The following is a 15,070-nucleotide window of genomic DNA, read 5'->3' as shown; positions in this document are numbered from 1 at the left end:
GTGTCCGGTGCGCGCTTTGCGCATCTATTTGGATCGCACGCAGAGCTTTAGACTCTCTGAGCAGCTCTTTGTCTGCTTCGGTGCACAGCGGAAAGGAAGTGCTGTCTCCAAGCAGAGGATCGCCCACTGGCTCATTGACGCCATAACTATGGCATGTCTCGCCCAAAACATGCCGCCCCCGGTAGGGCTACGAGCCCATTCTACTCGTGGTGTAGCGACTTCTTGGGCCCTGGCCAGAGGTGCCTCTCTAACAGACATTGCAGAGCAGTGGGCTGGGCAACACCCAACACCTTTGCAAGGTTCTACAACCTCCGGGTGGAACCGGTTTCGTCCCAGGTAGTGGCACGCAACACAAGCGGATAAGCCCGGGATAGCCGGCCGGGTGTATCGCTTGCACATAGCGCCTTCCACCTCCTTTTGAGCTGAAGACGTGCGCTGTTAATTCCCAGTAGTGTTCACAAAGGTTGTTCCCTGGTTGACTTCCTCCGAGCCCTGTGGCAGTCGAGTTTTCGGAGAGACTCGCTGCCGGCCCAGTACACGCGCTAACTAAGAGCCCGGTTCTGGGGTAGGTGCTCCGCATGTGGCGGTTCCCTGTAAGGCTAACCCCATGCGATCTATATCTTCCGCTAGTTCGTTTCCCTACTGGCAAACTGCGTCTTCCTTGGGCAGAGCCCCTCAGTCTCCATGTTGTAGTAACTCCTCCCCCATTGGGTAGGATCTACCTTGAAGGCTCTCCACATGGTTGGAAAGACCATGTGATGTATTCTTCCACTTAAATATCCCCCCCTCTCTTGGGGCGAGGTGTGGTCTCCGCGGTGTCCCTCCCAAGGGGAGGACACCCCCCGACTAGACCTGGCGGCCCAGTCGGATAATCCCCCTTCTTTTTTAGGGAGTGGAAAAAGAGAAGGGGAAAGAGGCCATGACTGGGTTAAGCCTGTCTCTATCTCTGGGTAGTCGACTTGTCCCCAAAAAGGGCCGTTCGACACTCATAACTGTGTTGGGGGAGGTTACGTGTCGACCTGGTGTGCTGGCTATGAGGCACACAGCAAGTCTGCCCACCACACACCGCCAGTTCACGTAACACAGTTCAGCCTTGTGGCGTTTTGTATAGGGACCCCTAGTGTCACTACATCGACACCAACGTCGAGTGAGTGACAGATAGGGAACGTCATGGTTACTGGTGTAACCTCCGTTCCCTGATGGAGGGAACGAGACGTTGGTCCCTCCTGCCACAACGCTGAACTACCCGCTGAAATGGCCGGACCTTATATCGGCTCCTCAGCGTAAAACCTGAATGAGTGGTTGCATACCAGCTCCTTTTATACCCGTATGTTCGGGGGAGTGGCATGCAAATACCACTCGCCAATTTTCATTGGCCTTTTATCAAAGACCAGAGGTGTCTCGGGCTCCCAAGAGTGACCCCTAGTGTCACTACATCGACACCAACGTCTCGTTCCCTCCATCAGGGAACGGAGGTTACACCAGTAACCATGACGTTAACCAAATACTAGAGGTAAGAAAGACTGGTGATGCGGGTAATGTGCAAATGAGCACACTCAGACACACTTTTGCAGTTAGTCTCATATTATCTCACTTTCTCTCTCAGGGCATAGTGTCCTTCAGGCCTGACATGTCTGTCATTTCTTCCATCACTTATTTCTACCTGCTGAGCTACACAATTTCCTCTCTGAGGCCTCGATAACACACTGTGGTAAAAAAAAAACCCCCACAGCCATTTGCAAAACACACACACACACACACGCACGCACACACACACACACACAGAGACAGACTTACACAGCTCCTCCTATGCTGATAACCTTTTTGAAAACTTACTGTCTAAAGAGTTGCATGCCATGCATTTACTTTATCACTTATCAAGCAGATTTGTCATCTATTTGTGATCTAAATTATCAAATAGCTGAAAGAGAAATGGTGACTTAATAATTTGGCAGTGTTGTAGAAAGTAGATCTGTGGAAAGCAATACAGTACTTAGGACTCATGTTATAATATTTTAAGCTATCAAAATAGTTCAGCCATTGGTTAAAATATTTAGTACTGTATTTCTACACTGAAAACCCTAAGTTGACTTTACTCAATTGATTGAGTAAACTTGTTTCCTCAATGGAATGAGTAATTGTGTCTGCAAAACGTATTAAGTTCACTTAACTTGGTGATCATATAGAAATAAATTAAAGTTGAAGTATGTCATTTCTGCGCCTCTAGCGCCACCAAACGGAATTGCAAAAATAAACTTTGTTTTCAGAACAGTTTTCTGAATACGCCCCCCGTCTGCCGTTGGTCAAACAAAGAAATAGTCTCACCCCCAACTCATAACATTGGTTGAGTAATGTTGTTGGGGCGGGTCTAAATGGGACTGTCAAAACAAACAGAGCAATTTTCAAAGCGTAACAGAAACACAGCACTTCCAGTTTTCGAGAAAGTAAACCTATGAATGGCCTACTTATAGTTTTCTCTGCATATTAAGCTGGGATAGGAGAAAGTATTTTAACACAGAAAAGTTATATACTTCAGCTTTAACTATTTAAGTTAATGTAACTAGATGAAAGTAGACTTAATTCAGATTTGCAATTTAAATTATGTTGTTTCAACTTAATAATTGTAACTGAATGGACTCAAATATAGGTCATGCAAAAACACAGCTTAAGTAAAGATTATAACTGATTCTGTGTCAATCATTAAATAAACTTATTTCTCCACAGAAATGCCTAGACACCTGTACTTCAGTTGCACATTCACAAGGAGAACTGAGATAATATTAACAGGGTCCAACTTGACCAAAGGGGACACAGATCACCCTGGTGACATCACACAAAACAACTATTTGCTGTACGAAATAACAGAAGAGCTTAAACCTCTATTAATTCTTAATAACAACTATTTAAATGCGCCCATAAGTTCACCAGAGAAACACAGTTAAATTGTTCAAGCATAAGGCATTAATGATCTATTATTAACACTTAGTCTTACATGTATGGATTTTTAAGAAAAATAAGTTCAAGGAACATATATTGTGTTATGAGCCCAAAACTTGACATTTCAAGTAATGTTTAATTAACACAAAAAAAATTTCCAGTAATGGCAACATTAGGGTTTATAGTGTAAATATTTCTGCCATTGGAAACAACTTTAAAAGGATTTGGTAGTAAACCTTTAAGTTAAAGTGTGAATGTCTGCATCACTATCACCAAACAAACTTGCAAAAAGGAAAGAGGATAGGAAGGTTTTCCATTGGAAAAAAAAAAAAGTTCCTCTTTGCCTTTAAGAAATTAGCTTTATTAGAGGACTTTATTTGGCATAAAATCTGGCATTGGCTGAGCGATAAAATTAAAATTATTGTCATCGCTCTCAGAATCAGACTATAGTGCAACTCTAAGTTCTGAAATCTGAAGAAAAGCCTTTCTTTTCCAACTCCTACTGTTTCTGACCTGACCTTCAAAGCCAACTGAGTCATTATTTTCATCTGCACAAATTGCAGCTGCTCCTGACCTGCCACACCTCCTTCTGTAGGTCGCTCACTGCTTGCATTATTGACAGACCCCAAAGAGTGAAAGGAAGATTACAAGATGCAGCACTGACCTTTCAATGATCATTATAGTTCAGAAATAGTTCACCCCACATGAAATATTTAGCCATCATTTACTCACACTTATGTCATTCTGACCTTGCTTCTGTTTTCCATGCAACAAAAGTAAAAGGTAAATTATTTCAAGCTTATAAAAGGACAAAAAAGCACCTTTATATATAATAAATGTAGTCCACAGGACGTGTGCACTATATTCCAAGTCTTTTGAAACCATGTAATAATTTGTGTGAGGAACACACAGAAAGTTATTTAGTTTTTCATAAAGGCTGATAATCTTCCCCTCCTCCGGAGCTCACAAATCTTATTCCGGCTTGTCTTTAAATGAAAAGTGTTGGCTTTGAATGTATTGTTCCAGGTTTGTTGTCAATTCCTTATATGGTGGTTTTTGAAGTTTGGCCATATAAATCACTATCTACTTTTTCATGAAAGGAAAAAACAAAAACCAATCCAACAACTGATTTAACAACATAGAAGTAAATGATGACAGAACTTTTATTTCTGGATGAACTTTTCCTTTAACAGGGCATTGTAATATAACATTGCATGGGAGAATGGTCTCTAATTAGCCCCACTTCATTTAGAGTTTTGCTTGTGATGACACACAAATGATATGCAAATTATTAAAACACATTGCTTCATCAAATGGAATGTAGGCCTCCCGACAGTTGTAGTTAAATGACACACATTTTGTACAAGATAACTACAAATTCTGCCAAGATGGCACATAATTATAGCAATTAACATTGTATACATCATCATTAGCACATAGAAACACTGCTAATTGCTTATAATCGCTTTTAATAGAGAAATGAGTACATTTTAGGTTACTAAACACTTTTATTTGCATTCACAAATATGAAATCCTGATGCTAAGAGACTGTTGTTAGTAGGGAACCTATATTAAATTGTGTGCTTTGTGTGCTTGTGTTTACAGCACTACAGCATATGAAATACGCATTAAACCTTTGCTTGACTATTGAAAATATAATGTGCATTTTAGCCTCTGTTCTAGAAAATGAGGCGAGAATATTTGAAATATAATTAAAGGAAATCTCCAAGTACCAGTCTTGTGCTAACTCATTGAAAAAATTTCCCACGAGCTGTGCAGCAGATTGCATAGCAAGGTGCCTTTTTCACGGTTAAAGGAAAACCCAGTTATTACACTGAAAGTGAGTAATTATAAAGGCTCCACTATTTCCTGCTGCTTTCACATTGGTAGTTAATGCTGAGACCCCTCCATTTGTCATGTACTTGGATATAGTATCCTATAGAGACATTTTCGTAGACACCCTGCTAAGACTTGCATAGGATCGAGAGGCAAAGTTGTTTTCAACTCTTTAGCACCATTTTTTAATATGACAATGTGCGGTATATTGATGGATATGACTTTATACACCTGTTGGTTCTACTCTTACTAATTTTGTCATACAGACTCAAAGGAATAGTTCACCCAAAAAATTGAAATTATCATCATTTACACACCTTTATGTTTTTTCTTTTTTCTGTGTGTTTTTTTAAAAATAATTTTTATTTACTGGTTGTTTTTATAATTACAGTAAATCAGGACTGAGGCTTTTAAGGTTCCAAAAAGAACGCAAAAGGACCATGAAAGTGGTGCAAAATGGTCCATTTGACTTGTGTGCTGCATTTTCAAACAGACCGAAATTAAAGTTTTAGCTACTAACTGCTGAAACTTAATCACTGAGTCAGAAAGAACCAGATCAGTCTGATGAACAAATCCTTTAGGCTCATTTTGTGAACTGGACCAAACAATTTATTGAAAATATTTGACTCAAAATATTAAAAATAATACTAAATGAAATCAATTTAATTTTAAAATTAAAATAGGAAAATAATACATTTATAATTACAATTAAAATAAAATTATGTATAATTTAATAATAATACAAATTATATATAATATTATGTTATTTATAATAAACTAATAGTTTTATAATCATTTTTATCTTATAATTACTACAATAAAATTATTTGTTCATGAATCTTACATCGCCACTTCTTTTATGAACTCTAATGTTCATGCTAAGGAGAGCTAGGGCATAAGATTTTCAGTGAATAATGACTTAAAATTATGATTAATTAACATCTACTATTAAAAAAAAATTTAAAGACTACTTTTATGATACTTTGATGTTGCTTTTGTGTCCTTTTAAAGCTTGAAAGCTATTCAAACTTGTAAATGCATGGAAAAAGCAACCAGCACAATTAACGGAAAAAAAATAACCTTGAACAGGATTGAAACAAATGAAGGTGAGTAAATAATGACATTTCTTCATGAACTATTCCTTTAAGTCCATCTTGGCCTGTCCATCAAATCCACTGGAAATCTTGCCCAAAAATAAGTAAATAGCTGCCAACTGACTCTTCAGCAAAAGCACTAGACCTGGATCTCAACCAGTCTTGCATTTATCTGTGTAGTCCTGACATCAAACAAGATTACAAGGCCCAGCAATGATATTATAGCTTTTATTCTCAAATCCAAAGTAGTACTGTTGCGATTTGCTCATAAATTCTGCATACTTTGTGAGTCATTATGTAAACTGCTTTCACATCATTTTAGCATTTAGAGAATGTAAATATGAACTTCTCAGAGAAGCTAATACAGGTTTGTTGTATTAACTTAATGAGCATTCCACTTAGATCTACTGACACACAGGTCATCTGAATACTTTGACCCTTAAGCCCTCGAGAGCGGTGATGAATGCACATGTCTTTTGTTATTCCCTATCTCACCTCTAGAGATCAGTTTTATGAAATCACCTTCTATCCAACAACTCTGCATATTTCATCATAAAATGAGATTTGGGGCCAGACGTGTAAGCAAGACTGCCACTCAGCAATCCCAGTCTGGCTCCTCTGGAGAGGTTTCCCTGTTAGACATGGTACTGACATGCATAAATAAAACATGAGAACAGCTTAGAAAGCAACACCCTTGGCAGCTGGATTCAGATTTAGAGGTTGCTTTAGGACAAAAAAACTGACTTGAAAAACAAGTTCAGTGTATCTGTATCAGGTATGCCGGCAGTAATGTCTTTGATCAAATGATTGTTTGTCATTAGTAGGGATGGGTGGTATATTAAATATTCATAATATATTTGTTTTGATTTTGCTGGCAATGTTAAATTAAGCTACATCGTATATATTGAGATACTTTTAATGCACTTTTTATTCAGCTATTAAGTGTCCCAAAGAGCATGTTATTTGACTAGTTTTGTCTTGTAACTCGCATTTTTAGGGCGTTAAGTCAGAGATGTTTTAGTAGTGTCTCTGATTTTAACTTAAGTTGCAATGCGGCACATGAGTTAGTAAGTTCAACTAATTTACTTGTATTGTTTTAAACTTTCCATTTCAGTCAATTGATTCAAAACTCATCATCAATGTTCACGTGCAAGTCTCAGCATTTTTTTTTTTTTTTTTATTTCAAATTTTAGAATAATAATAAAGTCATCAAAACTATGGAATAACATAAATGGAACTATGGGAATTATGTTGTGACTAAACAAAATCCAAAATAAATCAAAACTGTGTTATATTTTAACATCTTCGAAATAGTCACCCTTTGCCTAGAATTTGCAGACATGTACTCTTGACATTTTCTCAACCAACTTCTTGAGGTATCACCCTGGGATGCATTTTAAACAGAATTGAAGAGTTCTCATCTATGTTGGGCACTTAGTGGCTGCTTTTCTTATTATTTGGTCCAAGTCATCAATTTCAAAAACTTTTTTTAAATTTTTTTATAAAATTTTTGTTTTATAATGAAATCAATTAATATGGTGGCACAATTATATTTTTGTCTACAAAACTAATTTCAAACATTTAAGCATACGCCTTCAGATCAAAAGATTTTTAAGATCATGAGAAACATTTCAGTCAAGTGTTTCAAAAGTTTTGACCAGTAGAGTGTGTATATATATATATATATATATATATATATATATATATATATATATATTTTTTTTTTTTAAATTTTTAAATTTATTTTTTTTTTTTACTTTTTTAACTGTATTTTGCTTCTTGAATTAAACATTTTGAATTTTCTTAGCCACGGTGGCTGTTTGGTTGAAATGACTACCTGGCCTCATGACAAGTCGTAATAATAGAATGTGATGAATATGTACGAGTTAGCTTGTGCAAAAACGAGTTTTACTCACATCAAGAAAAATAAATGAACTAATGAACAATGCTATAATTATTTTTTCCCCTAATACAAACCTTAACCATGATTATAATAGGAAAATTAAAGAGAAACAAGATTTTTCCTAAGTTTAACCCCTAACCCAAACCTAACCTTGGTCTAACCCCTTACCCAAACCCTAAACCTAACCATGATTTTAAAGGGAAAATAACTTTTGCACAAGAAAGAAAACATTTGGGTTTGGAATGAGACAAGGGAGTATACTATATAACAGGTTATTAACATTCATCTGTCATTTGTTTTGCATAAATAAATATGAAACTGGTAACCAAATTTTTTCACAGATGTTTCCTCTGTTAAAATGAAATGTGGATGAAAATGAATAGGAGGTTAGCAAAAATTTGTATGCCTATATTGTATTAATTTGAAATTCTGTTTGTTAATTGATTGGTCTCAATGGGAATAGAAGTCTCACCTTTTCAGATGAGCCAAGTCATAAAAAATCTTACTAATACTAAAAGTTGTCATGAGAATATGTTGGAAATGATGCTCTGGTTCACTCATTTAATTTTATGTGCTCTATTTTATTTTTATTTTTTTTTAGAGGAAATACATAAATATTGAGATGTACTATATATTTAATATTGTTAAAAAGATGAAAAATGTTGTTTTATATATATATATATATATATATATATATATATATATATATATATATATATATATTAGCTATAATGCCCAACCCTAGTAATTATAATAACTGCACTTTTAAAAGTGCATGATAATGGTTTCCCAGGGGTGGTTAATTATGATGAAAGCCATGTTTTAAATGGACCCATAGATGAGACACTTTTGTGCTTGTGGCCTCTGGTTGATGAATATAGTTTGTCATCATTGTTAATGGCGCCAAGTCTTCAGCTAGATGAATCATTCCCTGAGTGATAGTTTGCCTTAATAATTCTGGTCTACACAGCTCGTAAGGTGGATGAGGCAATCATCATTCTCAGGGGGATTCGATATGACATGCATACACAAGCACACTGCATAATTTTGTTTGAGTGTTTGTGTGTGTGACTTTTAAATGAAGCCACCTATTTCAATGACACATTTGCTGACTAGTCAGGCATAACCGTAATTCACCGGTCTTGATCTCCTACAGATTGCCTTGCTGATGAGTAGATCAATGGCGGCTTCGACCTTGAATCCCAATCAAAATTACTGGTGGCAAGAGATAAAATGTCTGCAGATAAACAAAACAAATGGACAAAAACTGAGAAATTAAAATAACAATCATCACCGTTTTTTGAATGACCAATGCTCCAGGTGGTAAGGGTACATTTTTGTAATTTTTATTTCTGAGATTGACTTCTAGTGGTATTAAAGTTTGTGTGTGTGTCTGTGTGTGTGTTTGTGTGTGTGTGTGTGTGTGTGTGTGTGTGTGTGTGTGTGTGTGTGCAGTGTTGGGGGTAACGCATTATAAGTAACTCATGTTACGTAATCAGATTACTTTTTTGAGTAACGAGTAAAGTAACGCGATATTTTTATTTTTATTTTAGTTCAAAATATCTGAGTTACTTTTTAAATAAGTAAAGTGTTGCTTTTGTACACCTCTCCTTTCCCAGTATTGCGATAAATCAGAAGTAAAAGTGTGCAAACTTCGGGGAGGTGACATAGTGCATTATGGGCATTGTAATTCTAGAGAGTGGGAGGCTTACCAGAGATGCACAATGAAGTTGTAGTATGTGTGCATGATGGGTATTGTAGATCTAGAGAATATGAACCATGCTTATCAGCGATGGGCAGAGCACAACAAGTCTCCTTTTAGCCCACACTGAGATTTATGTATTAAAAACTGCATAATATTGCTGGTAAAGTAATGTAAATCTGAACTCTTCAGTGGAATCCAGTTGTACTCATAATTTGCAGCGGTTGATTTTTTTTGTGCACTGGAGCTTACGTGAGCAGCCGTCATAAACTTTACAATTTAAACTGACAATCGCAGCAAGAGTTAAGGAATGTGTCCTCATAAGGCAACATTTTGTCAAAAGTGAAACTTTGATTCTCGTGATTGATTCACTGTAGTTAAAAACTTCAGCTGCTCGTTTCGAACACACCTTCTAACGATCTTTCAGAAAGAAATGCAGAGTAGCAGGTGTTACACACAGTCAACAATTTTGTGTTCTGTAGTTACAGTATGTTTCATTTATCGCTAAAGATCAAGGAAAATGTACTTTCTCTTGATATGAGCCCTTTAATACAACACTTATAGATGAATAGAGATGTGCTCCTAGCTGTATTTGTTCAAAAGATTTGGGTAAATTGTCTGTAAAGCTTCTCCATAAGGCTGAGCAGATTGCTTTGCTCAGTAAATGTCATTAGAGAACACTTCTGAAATAAACTTCAAAGAGTTCATGCTTCTTTGACACTGAAAGGGCAGTAAAGGAAAAAAAGTCTTTCAGCTTTGACTTTGTCCTTTGGAGACCTTTTGAAGGTTCAGGTTTTCGTTCAGTGTCATTAGATTACATCCTACTTATTTAAATAATCACTGAAGGTTACTTTCACATTGTGATTTTATTATTTATTGTCCATAGTATATGGAAATGTGATTATTAAAGTCAATATAAAATGGAATTTTCAACCCATTTACTTTTTTAACGTTATGCATTTTTGAATGAAACAGAATATTCAATAAGAAAACAACACTGGAGGGGTAGGATCATGAGAAGTTTTTTCTACAGTACGTGTCTAGTAGGGAGGGGTTGAAAAATAAGAGGAAATTGTTTATGTCATTGGTTCCACCTGAAGTAGTTTCAGGTGGAACCAGTGATTTTTGATTAAATAATATGATTGATTTGTTTTCTGTTGTGTTGTGTTTTGTTTTGTGTTTTGTTTTGTTGCATGGTGTGATATTTCATGGCACCTAATTCAATGATATCTGACTGGTAATAGGGAAGTTTTCTGTATGTCATTTATTTTTTTTAAATCACAGCACCTTTAAGAAAATAAACAATTTGACTTAATTTTTATTTCCTGTTGACTTAGTTTAAATTAGTAAAATAATCCTTAATTTCCTCCCCTACGAGAAACTGCCAATGTGGAAGGAAGATAGAACATAATCATTTTGTACTGCCTTGCCTGTAAAGACTCCCATCTCTTTTAGTATTATGCATAATAGTACAGCATGAAATGAAAAACTTGAATTTTATGTCTCAATATTGTTCGCTCTTGTGGATGGGCTCACAGGGCGTCTTTGCAGAGTCATATTCGACGGGGGCGTGATCTGTTCCTTATAATTACACCTCCCACTACCACATTTGCTGAAGGGAAGAGAAAGAGAGAGAGGGAGTTCCACCGAGTCATTTCTTATGATTAATGCAGGTGTGCCTGAGAGGCCTTTTGGGAACGACCAGAGAATAATTACTGCAAAGTATAAAGATGTACGAGTGCCTCAGTTCTCTCCCCTCTTCTGACTCCCTCCAAACTACACCAACCACAAAAGAGCAATTAGAATAGAGAAGGCCATATAGAGGATTTATCTTTTAGGCTGACTGTTTGTCTGTTGCGAGAAAAGATGAGAGTAAAGGGGAATTGTGGATCTATAATTGGAGCAATTTCAAGGCTGAATCACACCCAAAAGGCTTGGTTTGAAAAAGGGAGCCTATGTGATTTCCTGGTAAAAAAGACTGTGCCTCATTCAAGTACTTTGAGTTGTCTAACTTGTGTGGGTCTGGAGGAGGCCAACTTTGTCATACATTAACAGGTATATTGAACCCTGTTGTGTAGTTGATGTTTGTAGTGTAAAATAGACTTAGTGTTTTACATAGTGTAGTAGTGTTCAAGTCAGTTCACTCTGCAGCCATTTTTGGAATTCTCCCAGGCAGCTTTTTTATGGATACAAGCGACATAAAAGTACAGCTCTTATCTACTTGAATGGAAAAAGACAGAAATCTCCAAAACGGTTGGCCAAGATTATGACCTAAGAACGTATTTCAAATCAGCAGTTAAATCTGACAACAAATGTATCATAAATTGTGCTTCTTTTGCTCAGATCACACTTAAACACTATTTTTAAAGCTGGTCTAGCTAATGCACTTGCGCTTTCTCGAGTTGACTGACAGGCGATGTGTATGTCTAAAAGGTGTTTGGCTCTTTTACTTGTTACCATAAGTGTTCCATCCTGGGTCTTTTGTTTTACATAGTGTAAAATAGAGTTACATTCATGGTTGCCAACTTTTCACCATAGGAATACTAGACATTTGCCTTTCGATCAGGAGAGGGGCATCTTCCAGAGTTTAGCTGCTTTAATACGGGACACTAGGCTTCCTGAGCGGGACGTTCTCATTTGAACCAAAATTTGGGATATCCTGGCTAATATGGGACAGTTGGCATCCCTACTCACATTGTAGATTTTTAGATATTTTAGTAAACTAGATTTTTATAGAAAAGGTGAGTGGTGCTTGTCCATGCAAAATTTGCTGCCACAATGTTAGGGCATTGTGGGTGGTTGCCAGGGTGTTGCTATGCAGTTGCTGCGGTGTTAAGCATCTGGTTTTTAGCATGGTGCTATGCAGTTACTGTAGTATTCTGGGTGGTTGCTAACATGTGCCAAATAAATACATGAATGTAGTCAAATTAGCCTTCCCCCAAGTCTCTATGACATTCTGGTTCCTCTTTCAATGCAAGATTTTTTCACCCACTTTATTGCCTACTAGGTGAAAATCACAAGTCCAATCTCTGAGAAAATTAATAGCACACCTCTCCTTGTGAATCCACATGATTTAAGGCATTAATTATACCCATAGCATGAACATGCCAAAGTTTAATAGGGTAGGGTTGGGGATTCAAATACCTTACCACAAGTAAGAGTAATAATAATAATACAAATATACAATGTGCTTCTGACATATATAGATTTAAGAAGTGAAAACAATTAAACTCATTAAGTGTGGCATTCATAGAGAAACCAATCTTGGTGACATCTTTGACATTTTGTTCTTCATTAAGCTGTGCACGCTCTGGTGTTCAGATATTTAATCATGATGGAATGGTGACACCTGGTCCAGCACCATATGTCAGACTGTTTCTTAGTATTTTGAAAGTCATATTTTCCTCTGATGCTGGTGTGTTGGCTTCTAGGGAAAGGTCAGCAGCTATAAACTCAGCAGAAGTATGAGTGGTATGCCGAGGTCTTTACTCTCTACTGGCCTGCAACTGTGCCCCTCACACACCCACATGCTCTGGAGGTGCTTCACAGGCCACACTTCAGCTAAGCAACACAATCAGTACCAGTGTCCGATAATATGTGGATCAGTTATAGATGGATCCCATTTTAAACTGAAGAGGTTCTCAGCTCTTGTCTATACACATGATAGAAGCAGACAAATGTTAAGAATCTTTCAGGACCCCATTTACACCTGATATCTGTCTTGGCTGATCCAATCACAAGTGGACAGCACTGAATACAGTTGTAAATTGGTTCCAGTGTGTTTTGTGTTTCACCTATACCATTCGAAGGTGGTCAGGGATGCATACGGCCACATTACATTTGTAGTGTAAACGCTAATGCATCCTGAAGCGCCCAGACAACATTGAAGGACCACCTACTGATATAATGTAATCATTGCACCAAAAGAGGAGATTTAAACTTTTCCAGCAAGACAATTATTAAGCCACCCGAAAAAGTTACATTTCATTGCATTAGAAACTAATTATCAAACCAAATGACAAAACTAAGTGTCCAAATACTTTTTAGGGCAACTGTATACTTGCAAAACTCTTGTTTAAAAATGTTGACATGCCTGATATCCATTTGTAGTGACACACTGATGAAAAGTGACGTATGTTGTCACAAAATCAGAGACTATACCTGATGTCTGATTGTAAGTGGTCACTGCAAATGCATTTGATATGCACATTTATACTAAGTGTAAACAGGGTGTTAGTGTTAAATGCACAGAAAATAACATACTGTACAGACCTCTGAAAGTTGAAAAGATTTTGTATTCAAAATCTACACAATGTATTCAAAAATTAAATACACAATGATTTGTGGTTTGTTTCTGCAGATAGCATGGCAAAATATATTGCCAAACTTTCCTTAACTGTTTTCTTGCACACACATAGGCAGTGGGCTCAGTGGAATGCATTAGTAATGTTGTTCAGTGAAGAAAAGCTTCAATTTTGGCTGCTTGAATTAAAAAAGAACACACCAGATTTGAATCCTGTCCTGGCTGCCACTATAATAGTCTTCTATTTGGGCCTCTCTCCTTCCTTGTGCAGCTCCAAGTCAATGGCATTTGATTTTACCTTATTGCAGCAGAAGCCAAAAAAGAAACTGTTACAGGCAGTGTACAATGTTAACACTAACTCACAGGATGGACGGTAGGCACACTAGAATTAAATCCTTTCTTATTCCTGCTGAGAAAGTGGTTTCTCTTTGCACGGACCAGTGCTGAACAACAACAGCTGGTCAGCCATTTCTCTCCTGCATCACACACCGGTAAAATCAAGTGAAGGCTAGCTTGAGATGAATGGTGTTTGGAAACACTTGGCAAAGCTTGAAAGACATCTTTCAGTCCATCTGGTTAGGTGAAGAAATGGGCGTTCTGTTCATGGACAGGTTAAAATGCCAATCTTCTGATCATGGTTTTAGTAATCTTTGATAAGATTTGACAGGAATTTTATTTCTGCAGCCGGATTTGCAAAAAATGAACAATAATGAGATCATCTTCCAAAAAAAAAAAAAAAAGAAAAAAAGCTCTTGTGGGGGCGATTATAAGCATGTGTCTAATTGCCTTTTTTAGCAGGTTCTCCTCTATACAATTTGAGTATGAGGTGAGTATGTGGGAAGTGTAATTTGCCCTTAATAAGACGCCCTTCCTTTGGATAATTCACAAACCTAAATAGCAGAGAGTCAGAATAGCTACTGCATGTGCAAGAGCATCATGCCCATTCAAACTTTTGAACCAAGTGGATTTTAAATGCCAACTTGAAAATTAAGTTGCATGATTGTTGTGAATTGGTGAGAGCACATTCTGTTTATTTTCACATGCACTATATCGTTATCGTATAAAGCTTTATTTATTTATTTTTTTATATACTTTCTCCTGTCCCAGCTTAATATTCATAGCGAACTAAAAGTAAGCCGTTCATAAACTGATCCCCCCCCAAATAATGTAAACACTTATCCCTTCATCCTGAAGAGTTTGATTAAGTGCCAACAGGTGCAGAAAACACATTCATGCCAAGTGAGTTTAGATGTGCTCAGTTCAGGGAACAACTGCAAATTTTCGTCCTTTTCTGT

General features: G+C 37.0%; 1 protein-coding gene across 2 annotated transcripts in view; it reads left to right on the top strand.

Annotated features, from left to right (window-relative positions):
• LOC127436380 (ankyrin repeat and BTB/POZ domain-containing protein 3-A-like) overlaps positions 1-15,070 on the top strand; it is a 187,003-nt gene that overhangs the window by 139,308 nt on the left and 32,625 nt on the right. The gene's annotated exons all lie outside the window — the stretch shown is intronic.

The sequence above is a fragment of the Myxocyprinus asiaticus genome, chromosome 47 (genome assembly GCF_019703515.2).
Source record: "Myxocyprinus asiaticus isolate MX2 ecotype Aquarium Trade chromosome 47, UBuf_Myxa_2, whole genome shotgun sequence".
NCBI classification, from domain to species: Eukaryota; Metazoa; Chordata; class Actinopteri; order Cypriniformes; family Catostomidae; genus Myxocyprinus; species Myxocyprinus asiaticus.
Note: the sequence above shows the minus strand (reverse complement) of the source record. Positions and strands in the feature narration are given on the sequence as shown.